This window comes from Crocodylus siamensis, chromosome 12 (genome assembly GCF_052110815.1).
Source record: "Crocodylus siamensis isolate JL-2025a chromosome 12, ASM5211081v1, whole genome shotgun sequence".
In the NCBI taxonomy this organism is placed as follows: Eukaryota; Metazoa; Chordata; order Crocodylia; family Crocodylidae; genus Crocodylus; species Crocodylus siamensis.
This window is the reverse complement of record NC_143406.1, coordinates 15,509,789-15,523,529: the sequence shown is the minus strand read 5'-3', so window position 1 is coordinate 15,523,529 and position 13,741 is coordinate 15,509,789.

Here is a 13,741-nt window from a genome sequence, read left to right as displayed (position 1 = left end):
AAGTACCTGTCGGGGCACATGCCTCACCAAAAAAATACTTTCTTTCCAGTTTCTCGAACCTGACCCTGAGAGGGAGCAATTTACAAACCACTTTTCACAGCCAGGTGTTGTGTTGTATTTACTGTTCTGTGTTGTTGTGTAGTGTACCTAAAATGTCTGTTCTCTTCTTCTCCTTCTTCTTCTATGACTCTCTGATTTGTATGAATCTGTATCTGAGTTCTGTGTTGTCTGTAGTGTGATTGTACTAGGTATGATTATTAATAATTGATGTCTTCTTCTGTGACTCTCTGACATCTGTGATGTTAATCTGAATCTGTGACTTTTTCTTCTTCTGTGTTGTGTTTTATTTACTGGTCTGTGTTGTTGTGTAGTATACCTAAAATATTTATTCTCTTCTTCTTCTTCTATGACTGAATGTCTGACTTCTGTGTTGTGTTAGTCTGACTTCTTCTGTGGTGTTTTTAGTCTGTATGTAACTAACTGTAACTAATAATATTAATAACTATATATAATCTCTTCTGCTATGAATGTCTGACTTCTTCTGTGTTATAATAATATTTTGCTTCTTTTATGATGTATGTGTGTGAGTGCGTATAATATGTGCTTCCCTGAACAGTGCCAGGGAAAACACAGCTTTCTTTTTTTAAAGTTTTGGGAAAAAAAAAACCCAAGAAGAAATATACATTGAAATAAATAGATAAGTAGAGGGATTCTAGTTAGTAACCTAAGCGATATCCAATCCTTTCCAAGAACAAAAAATAGTCGGAGACTGACTAGGAAGACAAGCCAATCCAGTACCTTTCAGACACTGTTGCTCACTCAGGTAGAAACAGCTCACAAAAGGCACAGAAAGCCTGCAGACAGAGGTTTAATGCTGTTTCTATGTCCCTCCCCCAGACACTGTGGTTGGAAGGGGATTCAAGGTGAGATCACTGGCCAGGTAGAGATGTTAGTCCTTCCCCGCCCCCCCCCACCCCCGTTCCCTCTCCCTCCTCTAAGTTTCTGTTCCCCTGAAAGACCACCTCCAAATCTCTGAATCTTTTCCAAATCAATTCAGAAAGTTTTAAGCTTATCCTGATTTTATTCAGATTTAGAGATTTGGCCTCCAAATCAGGCTGAATCTTCTCCTAATCAAATCATGGGCTGAAGCATCGCACATCCCTAGTGTAACACTTCTTGATCCTAGGAAGCCGGCTCTTTTTGAAAACACTCAAGCAGATTTCATAGCCATCTCCAACACTTCTTTGACAGTCAGGTCAGTGTGCTTTGACTTAGGTGATGTAGTATTAAAAAGCTAAGGAAACATGCAGTCCAGGGAACATGGCCAGTTTGTACTGCTTCCATCTGGATCCCAGGATACACAGAGAATTTCACATGAAACATCCTCTTTACCTTCACCTGATCTGCTGTATTACAATGGTCTGTGACATTAGCGTGGGTTGTCAGCTGATTGGCCCCATGTTGGTAGAGCCATCCACTCTGAAAAGCTGTCAGAAAGGCGGATCATTGATTGCCAGGTGATGAAACTAATGGAGCTAGGATGTCAGCCTTTCTGCTGTCTCTCTACTACTCATCACTCACACCAGCAAAGTGAAAAATTAAGTAAACAGCTCCAAAACTCCCAAAAGTGCAGGGGAGGTTTCTGATTTATGCCACTTTCCAATTACCTCAAGAAGCCCTCAATAGATTGGGTTGCTGGGATGCGAAGACACCTGGGGAAGTGGACAGCAGGCAGCATAGCTCTTAGATGCACGATATACCCCTCCAAGCAGCAGTTATGGCTTAGTGGCAGTGATGGGTCCCTGCAGGTGCCTAGTTGGATCTGATGGATGCTTGGATACTGGACCTGAATCTGATTTTATCCAGCAGGTCACTGATGCAACTTAAAGATTTTCATTGAATCAAGCTAAACCAGCAGAAGGACACCTTTGCACCAGCATCACAGCATAATTAGTAGTACAAGCACATCAAAGGGACCGAGACTATTATAAAACACTTTACATTTGTCATGTGCTCCCCCAAATGGCCAAGAGGTCAGCCACCCCATCTGCCCTCCAGCTGAGTCCCCAGTGCTGGCGCTGGATAGGCTTCTCTGCCTGGGTCTCACCACTTGCCTCAACAGCAGAGATCCTGATGTTCCCTGTTTAAAAATTGCAAATTCTCTGATAAGAAACCCAAATTCTATCATTAAAATATCCAAAATACTGTTCTTCTGCTATTAAAATGAAATGCCAATATATAGAGAGAGATCAGTCGGGCAATGTTTTATTGATGTATTTACAAGTTTAAAGCAATTTGGAAGCCTACCAGTGCTTCTGTCATAATAATAAAATAAATTCTAAATATCTATACACTTTGGCTTTTACTTTTGGGTTTTTTCTCATAGAAAAATCAGACCTGCCCCTACCCCCTTCACTCACCAGAAAGTGCAGTGCTGAGCAGCACTGATATCCCAGTGCCCTGCCCTTGCCCCTCACTCTCAACCCACAGCCCACCAGCTCCTCGCCACAGTCCCCTCACTCCTGACCCACAGGGCCAGGTATGTGGGTGAGGGGTTTGTAGAGGTGGTTTATAGGTGTGGGGTTTGTGAGTGGATTGTGGAGGGACTGTGAGTGGGAGGGCCGTGTGAGGGGGGCTGCTCAGCTTGCCCCCACACCGCTCATGGGCAGCGGTGCCAGGTCTGAGGTGGCTGGGGCCACGCCACAGCGCACTACAGGGCAGTCACATGAATGTTGGGCGGTCCCTGAACGCCCAACAGCTGCTGCTGCTGTGAGGAGGGGCCGTGGGCCCTGTGGGGACCCATGCCCCCCAGCCAGCCCCTCCACCCCCACACAACCCCGCCACAGCCACAGTCCCCCCACATATCCACAGCGCCCCCCCTCCCCCTCCCCCACTTCCTACTTACCAGGGACAGCACCCAGGCCATACCGCCATGCACCGCTCCTGCTTGCTGCCCCACCCCCCCGCCTGCGAACGTGGCACGTTAGGGCAGCAGGGACACCACAGAGATGCTCTGGCCAGATGCCAGAGCATCTCTGGAGGTCCAAGCCCCAGCTTGCCTCAGGGCACACTGGGAACCCATGCCCTGCCCCGCTTTTTTCTGGGGTAGGTTTTTTGTGTGGAGGGGGGGTTGCTACCTGGAAAGCCTGATACCTGGAACATTTTTTCTTTCTCAGAGTGCCTCTTGCAGCATCTCAAACTGGTGTGAGACGCTGCAAGAAGCGTACGTGCACTTATCTGGATGTGCCCTCTGTGGGAGCAAAGATTGGCATGCTACAGTTTCTCCAAGAGCAGTCAGGGGCCCTTTGCACCACAGAAGGACCCACACACTCTAGCACCTTCCCCTGGTGCAGCACAGCCTACATACTATGTCTTGTAGTCAGTAGTCTTTTAAATTGCATTTGGTGTTTTCCTCTGTTTTCTGTAAAAAAAAATCTGTCTTTTGTGTTTACACTGCTTGCAAGGAGGGGTTTTCTGTTTATTTGGGACACCCTAGTAATCCATTTAGTGTTTCCCAAGACGTCTGGGTGGAGACTCGAGACAAGGTAAAATATATTTAGTACCCCAAAATTGAACCCGGCCCTTGTTGCTGCCAACCAGTGCCTGGCAGAAGGGTTACATCTGTTCACTTGCTTATTGGTTCAGTCTGCACAGCTTAGACTAGCATGTGAAGATTGAATCAATTCACCCTTGGGCTTTTTGACTATAGGTACTTAGCCATAGTGGCTTTGAAAGTCCCAATTCATGAATGTTTGTAAAGAGCACTGAAAACCTCAACTAGAAGGCATTATGTATGTGTACATCATTAGGTCTAATCCTGAAGCCTTTATTTGGGACTGCTTGAGTTATTAGCAGACCTCTGACGAGCAGGTATGAAAAATTTGCCTGAAGAAAAACCTCATGATTTTGGCCCATTATTGTAATGAAAATAGGAGAAATAGGTTTGAACATCCACGTTGTGGTGTTTCTGGATTGTTTCTAATTTTTGTTGCATCTCCATTGCTTACTCTGGAAATGTCTACCAGAGCACAGTAATCTGTTAAGGGGTTCCTTAGGCAACTGATGATCAAACATCCCTGGCCCCCTTGATACCCTGCTTGCTTCTTCTTACACAAAAGGGTAAATTAAATCTGGATTTGATTAGACTGGAATCTGAGCTTGATATGCCATATTACCTGCCAAGAGGAGTTTCTGTATGTGACAAGGGTGCAGGAGATGCCAGCAGGGCCTAAAGAATCCGAGTTGGGGGAATAGTTAAAGGAGTTTGGCTTGACTGCTTCCAGAAGAGGAGATACCGAGGTGACCTGCAGAGACCTTCAAAATTCTGCAGGCAGTAAGTGGTGATTTTTTTCTCTCCAACTGCAGATGGAAGCAGCGTTATGCTGGACAATGACGTGCGTTCTTCTTGCAGCTATCAGTCTCTGCCGAGAAACTTAGATTGGAGTGTGCACAACAGGGGCCAGATCACCTCCTTGCTCTGGAGGTGGTTACTCCCACTCCCATAATTTCCCTCCCAGCTATACTGCTGCAAGCAGTGCCAGCTCAAGAGGGAGGCATGTCAGTGGCATATTGAGAAACTTGAATTGTCATGGTTATACTATACCAGTTCTATAGACATAGCAAAGGATAATCACTATAGAAACCATAAATGCATCCAGCTTTGCAAATCTAATTGTTACTGCAATCTGGGGGATCTATTATTACCTGTATATGTAGGGGGCTAGATGTTTTTAACTCTCTGTGGGGTTAAGGAGAGAGTTATGCATGTAATTACACCTGCCACACTGAGATGAATATGAATTCCTGAGTCCTTCATTCAAACGTGATTAAGCTAAAGGATGCAAGACACATGGAGAAGTTTATTGTACCAAGCTGAGTGAGTTTGCTCCTCCAGACCTAGGAAAGGTAGACAGATGCCAGAATATAGCTATTTATTTTCCTCTTTTATCCAGCTTGAATAAGTTTGAATGGGAGATGAAGTGTGAACTCAAGTGAAGGGTAGAAAGGTAGCACTTTCCTCATGGGAAAGGCTGGCTTCGGGCATTGCCAGCTGAGGCTCAGAGAGCAAGAGAGGCATGGTCTCTGGCAGGCAGGAGTGAGAGGTGTAGGAGCAGGAGGTAGGCTAAGATAGCAGACGTCACCATGTCTCAGGCTCCCAAAGGTATTTAGGTGCCTAAATCCTGCTTCCGCTCCTGACTCCTCCAACTGACTTCAATGGTGCGGTCAAACCTCCCTCTGCTTAATGATGTTTCACATGAGCATGAGATAGTAACATTGTACTTCCTAACCTGCTACATAAAGATGATGGGAAGTGTACTAAAGTGACCTTTCGTAATAGACAGCAGATGGATTATTCAGCCCCTCCGCTGCCTCCTACTACGTCCTGTCACTGTACGATAGGGAGGTGTGAAACCAACAGAGAATCACCTCCCCCACTGCAGAAAACACCATAGAAACACGTAGCCAGATCCCAGCCGGCAAGAACTGATGCAGCACGATCCCCTTCAAAGGCACAATGCTGATTTACCAGAGCTGAGGATCTAGCCCATGAAATGTAATCATAATTTACAGCTTTACAAAGGCTATGAAATTCAGGTGACAAGGCTTGTAATGAAGCCAGCAGAATGTTTAGCAAGGAGGCTTTCTCCTGGCACTGGTTGTAATGGAGCTGATAGTACAAATATCCACTCCGCTCTCTCTTCCCAAAGCACATGTGAAATGACAGCTTGAGCGTTGCTGTGCCTTTTCTCTCCCCTTGAGTACAGAGACACTCTCTAGCGAAGAGATGCAGCAAGGACAATCACAGACCACCAGGGTGAAGTGCAGAAACTGCAAAATAAGCACAGTATGAACAACAGAAGATTGCTTGAACTTTGTAGAAGTACCATATGTGGCCCTCCTCAGTCTGAGCCTCCTGTTGAGGGCTTTATCCATGACAAATCTGGACAAAACCAGAAGACAGCCCCCAGTGGGCCCTAGACATTTCCCCCCCACTCCCTGTTTCCACTGGGAATGATACAGTGTAGGTCTTTTGTGCTGGCCTGATTTTAATTTCCCCAATAGGGAAGAGGGAGATTACTCCTGCAACAAACTTAAAGTATGCAGCACCCAAACTGGCATGTTAACTCGAATCTGCCCAGCTGCAGCTCCCACCGAGCACCTGCCAACTGGAATCTTTTGCAGATGTCTTGACCAGCCTACAGGACTGGGAACGAAGCATTTGTTTTGCACCAGTAGGTACATCCCTGATTGGAAGTATGGTTGTCATCTGAGGCCTGTTTGGCTTACGTAAAAAAGTAGCAGGGTTGGCCCATCTTTTAGAAGACAGGCTTATCATCATCACTCAGAACTGGACAGGAAAGTCCACTGAGGGCTAATAGCATGAGCTTGAAACATATAAAACACACTCTTACGGCCAGGTGAGGTCACTCCAAGTTAGTAAGAAACCATGCACCTAGAAAGAAGTTTGCACTTCTGATTGACCTGCCCCTTTCCAATCCCGCACAATGTACCTGGAATGCCTGATAATCATGGAGCATGTTAACACAAATCATTAAAAATGAATGTCTGGACCCTGGCCTTACACTGGAGGAGACTTTGGTTCTAAACTATTACGCACAGAAAAAAATTGCTTAAATGAATCTCAGCATTGGAGTCAAGAGATCTTTAAAAATCTAGTTTCTTTATCTGTTTTCCTATGACATCCATTTTGTGTTCCCTTGTGTACAAACTCATTTAGTTTTCTTGTAAAAACATGTTGCTCCAGGTTTTATCAGTAGCTAGTGCAGCTGTATTAAATATCCCTTCTACCTGTTTATAGAACAATTTTGCTTAAACTCCACGTTTGATTCAGGTACCCTAATTTTGAGACTGTTGTCCTCCTGTTTTCATGTTTTTCATGCCTATGGAGAGATTATTTGGATTGATTTTACCCATTCTCTCTGTAATTACAAAGAAGAAAGCTCAGTTATGTCCCCTACAATGTTTTCATGTCTCACAAGAACATTCTACCAAATGACTACAGAAAAGTGGCAGGTTCCACATTTGATTATAAGATAGATATGAGGCATTATAAATATGGGGTTGTGCTAAGTATTGATGGATTCACCAGACACTGGTTTATTTCATTTTCCATTTGAAATGTATTGTGCGTTTGTACTCCCATGCTGTGATACTGCTGAAAACCTCTCCTGAAGTTTCCCAGCTGACTGAAGCTGTGTTGGTGTTTATTTTCAAGGTGATTAGAGTTTCCATCTTGATGCTGTGCATTATATTCAACAGAGCATTAGGAACGTGGACCCCTGTGTTTTGCATCTAATACTGTCACTGACTTGCTGTATGACTCAGGGCAAGGCAACTTATTTCTCTATGCTTCTTGCAAGTATCATAAAGCTCTTTCAAATTTTGGCTTTCCTGGTGTCTCTGTGATGTAGGTACATACTAATTTACCCATTTTATAGGTAGGTCAACTGAGATACGGAAGATTCAAGATTTTATACAAAATGTGATTAAACTATCCACTCATGAAGTAAGGAACAATAGACTGTGAGTTAGGATCACAAAATCTGTTCTTAAATGGCCAAGATTACTTAAATAAATCTCAACAGTGGAGCCAAGAATAACAAGTGAAGTCAGCGACAAAGTTTACACTTGGGTTATAACTTTTGAAGTCTTCCCTCAGACTGCATAATGGGTATGATACTCTGTCCTTTCCAGACTCTGATCCCATGGCATACTTAGCGCTTGCCTCACCATAAGGTCAGAAGAGGTGTCAATGAAATTGTACATTTTAAGGAAGGCACAGATTTGAGAACCTGCTGAATGAAGGCCATAATTAGCACAACAGTTTCTGTAGCTGATGAAACCACATTACTGAGACATTATGCATTAAGATACAATTGCTAATGGCATTTTTTGTTTGGAATTGTTACCTTTATGGCTGGGTATTTTGGGGGGTGTTTTTTTGTTTGTTTGCTTGCTTGTGGGGAGTTGGGGTTTTTTTGGTGTTTTTCTTTTTTATACAAAGGACAAAAATATACATTCCTTATTTTAAAAAAACCCACTTCTGAATTTTTTTTCCCCACAGGCATGAAATGTTTGCCTTCAAATGCAGGCTTTCTGCATAGGCTAGGGACATACATTACACTTAAAGTGGTTTAAGTGATCAGAAACTGGTTTAAACTCTGTAACAGAACAGATGTTCAGTGCACATAAACCAGTTTGAAAATGGCTGAAACCAGTTTGAGATAAACCTGGTTGAATGTAGTATCAGACTTAACTGATTTGGCTCAAGCTGGTTTATGCAATGTTTGTCCCAGACCCCACCCAGGTTTAAGTTAACCCAGAGTCCCCCAGCATCCTGGCGTGCTTGCTGGGCAGGGCTCTTTGCTCCACAGCAGAGCTGGCCCCTCTCCTCTGCTCCCTGATTGGAGCTCCAGCAAAGATTGCAGGTACAGCAGGATCTGCTGGCTTCCCCCTGCCCTAACCCTGCTCCCTTTCTGCTCAAGCAGGAAATCCCCCTCTTCCTCCCTCCTTCCCTCCCCCCACAGTAGGGCCCTACAGATCCTAGGCATGTGGTATGCTAGCTAATGCGGACATGTGTGTCTCTCCAATTTCACTGGAACAGGTGAACACAACAGTGTCCACACAGGGCTTTTTGGAGCTAATCAACAGGTCAGCTGGCAAGCTGTTTAAGAAGAGTTTGAAGTAAGGGGAGAGGCTACTGTTTTGCTGATCAAGTGATAAACACTGTTATAAGCCCCCTGCTGGATTGCTCCCCTGTCAGTTTGCTGCAGGCAGTAGGGCTTTGCAAAGCTTCAGTCCCTGCTTCGATTCAGTGGAATTTGGCCTAATTTGGTGGCTGAATCTCCAAATCTGAATCGAATCAGAGGACCCTTTAATCTCTCCAAATTGAATCGAAACCCTCCAAATCAATTCAGAGAGATTTGGAAAGATTCGGAGATTTGGACATAGCTTTAAATGTTTCTTCTACATATCTCTAGGTAGCAGGGGCTCATGACTGTTGTGATGCTGGGGCATGTGGAGCATCTCACAGAAGCACAGGGTGCTCCCCAGTGCACTTGGCAGCAGACCCAGAAGTGGACCAGAAGCATTCTGGTCTGCTTCCGGGTCCACCAGGGAGCATGCGGGGCCCATCCCCATGTCCTCCATCCCCCCCCACCTCCCACGCATCTCAGTGACTGGTGCCTCCTGGGTCTGGGGAGGAGGAGCAACCAGGGTCCCCTGTGGCCCATCGCCGAGCTGGGGAGGTGTGGGGAGTGGGGGGGGCAGCGCGCTCCCTGGCAAACCTGAAAGTGGACCAGAAGTACTTCCAGGCCACTTCCAGGTTCACTGCCAAGCACATGGAGAGCGGCCCCACACTCCTGTGGGATGCTCCATGTGCCCCAGCATTGCAGTGATCATGAGCCACACCTGTTACCTCAAAGTATGTAAAAAAAACTTTTAAAGCTGTGTCTATGTCCTAATCACTGATTCTCCAAATCAGCATTGAATCTTCAGATTTGGATTCTGCCGAACCAAATCAGGAATAGTGATCTGAATCAACAAATTGAATCACTGTCCCTGATTCAGGCCAAATCTGAATCTGAATCAAATAGGGCCAGCTTCACACACCCCTAGCAGACAGTACAAAGAAGCAGGGAGGGAGACTGAAAAGCTCCGTATCATCAACAGATGCCTGCACTGCACCCCGCCCCCCCTTGTCTCAGAGTGTTAGCAGGGGGCTGAGGTCTGGCAACACTCCTGCCCCTTGAGCAGCAAGTGGGAAAAAGTCTCGGATGGTGCAGGTAGACCTCCATTTCTTCAAGGCTGGATCCACTGTACTGCATGGGAACCTTTGACAGAAGCTTACTCTGGGGCCCGAATGAAGATCACACAGAGCACTTCTCTCCCATTTCTGGGGACTTCCAAATGAGAGGCAGCCTTTCCTATTTTGGCAATGTTAATGTTATTCCATAAAATATTAAAGCAATAAGAAAAAGGCTAAAATTATCTTCATAATGTTTTTATAGTTATGACCTTTCAAAAATATGTCTCTCTGGGCCCACCTCCGTAATTTTACTGAAGAAGGTATATCTTATAAAAATTGTAAAGCTCTATGTGCTTTGAGCCTTCTCCATTTAGCCTGGGCTTTGCAACCACTAAAGATATCTAGCTAAGCCTTTCTAGAATATAGACTTCACAGGAGTGATGTATGGATAACATTTTATCAACTATAAATTAACTTGTCTGGTAGGCTGAAGAAACTACTCTCAGGAAAGTTCCCTAAAGTTAATTTTTGATCATGGTGACAGTGGTGGGGGGGAATGATAGAAGCTTCTCTGAGAAATCTTTGGAAGTCAGAGGGACTTTTTCCACTGATTTCCATGGTCTTTATATCAGGCCTATGATGCTAACCACAGGAACCAAATACACTCCTGGAGTAGCCCTAACATTTTCAGTGAAACCATTACAGCAATGTATTTGGCCCATTGTGTCAGCAGAAGAGTACAAAAGGGATAATCATAGTTAACTTACTTGTTAGCAGTTTTCTAGCTAACAGAAAGACAACACCTGAATTCATTTATTTTCCCCCCTGAAATCTTTTGGGCTGCTTGGCCCACAATTAGTTTAAACTGCTGTTGCCCCATTGAATTCATTGGAGTTACACTAGGGATTAATTGTGCTCATCTAAGTGGCCAGTCCTTCATCTAATGTAAACAGGTCCGGTGACTTCATTGGGAATATCCCAGCTTATACCAGTTAACAATCTATCCTGTAGTAGTTAACCATCTCAGGCAGCTCCAAATTGGCATTTGATTGGCACTTTCTTAATGTGATTTTCTACAAGGTGTGGGGTCAGGCCAACACTCAGGATCTCAATATTGGGCTGTTAGACAGGAGGGCGTGGTGTATAATTGCACATGTACACACTCAAAAATCAGTTAGGTGCATGCACACACTCTAGGTACGTACATCCCCACCAGGCTTGCGCACACACGCTACCAACTCAGGCACGTACACATCCAAAATTACCAGCCTAGGCACATGCACACCTATCACCAATTCAAGCTTCTACACACTATACAAACCAAAAGTTAGACAAAAATCAATTGTCAATACCCACACAGTACACATACACAGATTACTAATTCATATTTCATGCACACAATGACACATATACACTCACCAGTTCACCCACATACAACCCACCTACACATACACACAGGTAAGTGCCTAACTTGGATGGTACAGTGTGTGTATGTGTGTGCTTGCGGTACCTGGGAGAAGGTTACGGTGAGAGAAAAAGTTAAAGTGCAGGGAGTGAAAGTTGCCAGAACTGGGTTTAGAACCAATGTACTAGAGAGAAACTGGCTGAGGAACTGAGGCTTGGGGTTATTTAAGGTCAAGTGGCCCTAGGGTTACTTAGGCTCACCTGGTGCCAGGGTGGAAGCAAAGGAAAAAGCCCAGTAGCAAGGAGGAAACAGCCAGGAGACAGAGGCAGAAAGCTGGGAGATCAGGAGAAAAGAAAGTAGAGACAAGACAATAGCAGTGGCAGAGATCAGGGGAAAAGGCAGTGGGGGTGAGACAATAGCAGTGGCAGAGATCAGGGGAAAAGGCAGTGGAAATGAGAGAGTGGCAAAGAAACAGGGTTTGCAGGCAGAGAGGAGCTCAGGACAGTTGGAGCCACAGGAGCATGGGACAGGTGTTGGAGGTGGTGGTGAGCCAGAGGCAGGACAGGGAGAAACGAGACAGAAGTTAGAGAGGTGAGGAGCAGAGATTGGAGCAGGGCCAGAAACATAGTAAAGCAGAACCCAACTCAGGGTCCAATTAACAGTTTTATTAAATGAACACTGTACTGTAGAGCTTGGTTCCTACACACTCTCACACAGACTCACACACAATGGGAGCAGAAGAAAGAGACTCAGTGGAAGGGTTGGAGTCCAGGTAGGGAAGAGAAGCAGAGTCCAAGTCCTTGGTTGAAGAGGGGGTGGGGGTGATAGCTACCTATCCAGGCTGGAAAGGGGTCTTTGTCCAGCAGGTGTTGCCCAGAGGGGGGTTGCCAGCAGGGCCTCTGGGTGGATAGGTGGTGTGGCACAGTGATGGTCCAGGTGGAGAGGGCATCCCAAGGAGTCAGTCTTCACTAGCCCTTTTTATGGGGCAGACTATGTCTGATCTTCTAGGGGGAGGGCCTGTCCAGGCAATGTCAGTCCTGTTCCAGATGGCTCCAGGTGTTCTTACTGAGCATGTGCAGCCTTGGCACAATGGTGGGTTGCCTCATCTTTTGTTTCTTGAATGCTGAGGGTGGTTCCAAGGGCTGAGTCGTTGATCCAGGTATTGGTTTTGATGGTTTGGTCATTCAGAGGGAGCATTTTTAGACCTACTACCATTGTCTCTCAAGCACCCTCATCCCCATTCATTCAGGAACCAAGTTACACAGGAAGGGTAGGTGTGAGTCATGGGTTATATAACTGGGCATGGGGACAAGATGGAGACTTGACAAACAAAATGGAAACTTGACATTACTTATGCTAACTTACATATGTAGGCCTAAATTATACAGTACCAGTAAAACAGTAATATAGAACAGTAAAAATCAATATAAACATAATAATTATACAATATAAAGGAGGAGAAAAAAACAAAACAAATACAACTTGCTACCAAAATAAAATGCTGAAGCTTATCCTATGTCTTAGCTCACTTATACTTGTCTATAGGGAATAGAGAGGGAGAGAAAAAGTCAGAAATGGTTGGGGAAGGGGAGGGAATGCATTTTTAAATTAAAAAACCAACAACAAAAACCAGGGGGGTTGCTACAGGTGCACATTTGGAGAAGTCCCTCACAATGTTTCTAAGCTGCCTTCAGAAATGGGCTTTTCACAATGGAAAGGAGAAGAAGCCACATTGCCCTTCACATTCTTCTAAAACTACAGGAGGAAGAACATGACACCCAGTTTTGCCAGTGAAGACACAGATTCTCCTATGCAGGGCCTGGCATCTGAAACCTGAAATCTGCAACAAGGACATAGAAAACAGTAGGGGGAAGATATCTGTCAAGGTGTATCCTAAACCCATGCAATAAAACAAAATGCCAGATGGAAATATAAACAGTGGCTGGTACTTTCAGACCCAGTCTTAAGGCTGTAGCATAAATAATGTCTCTCAACTCACTTGGAGGTTTGAGCTCCTGAGCTGTAGTTTGTCTCAGCCAGAGAGCCTTAGAGTTTGAATCTATTCACTTTTACACAAGTGCCAATTAAGAGTGATTTGGTCAATGTGAAGCAAGCAACTAGAATCTCAAACCAGTGCAGAATTAGGCTGTAGCTGTACCCTGAATGTTTACAGCTTTCCCTTTGCAAAATGATTCTGAATGCTGATGCAAGGCACTGAGCTGACAGACTGTTTACACTCCAGTGCAGGTATAAGATGAGCAATGGGTCATTTACATTTTTATTAATGATTTGAGTGCTAAAATAGAGAGTCTCCAACATGATGAAACAAAAATAGGAGGAAGTGCAAACACTTTGGATGAAAAAATTAGAATTGAAAGGCACCTTGATCAATAAAAGTAATGGGTTATAGACCACAAAATGAAATGCAATAGTGACAAGAGTAGGGCTAAGTACAGACAGTCAAAAGGCCTAAGGCTAAATCAGTTCAATCTTTACAGATTAATCTAAACTGCATAGGTTGAACCAATAACCAAGTGAACAGACATTCACTTTTAAAAACGGAAAGA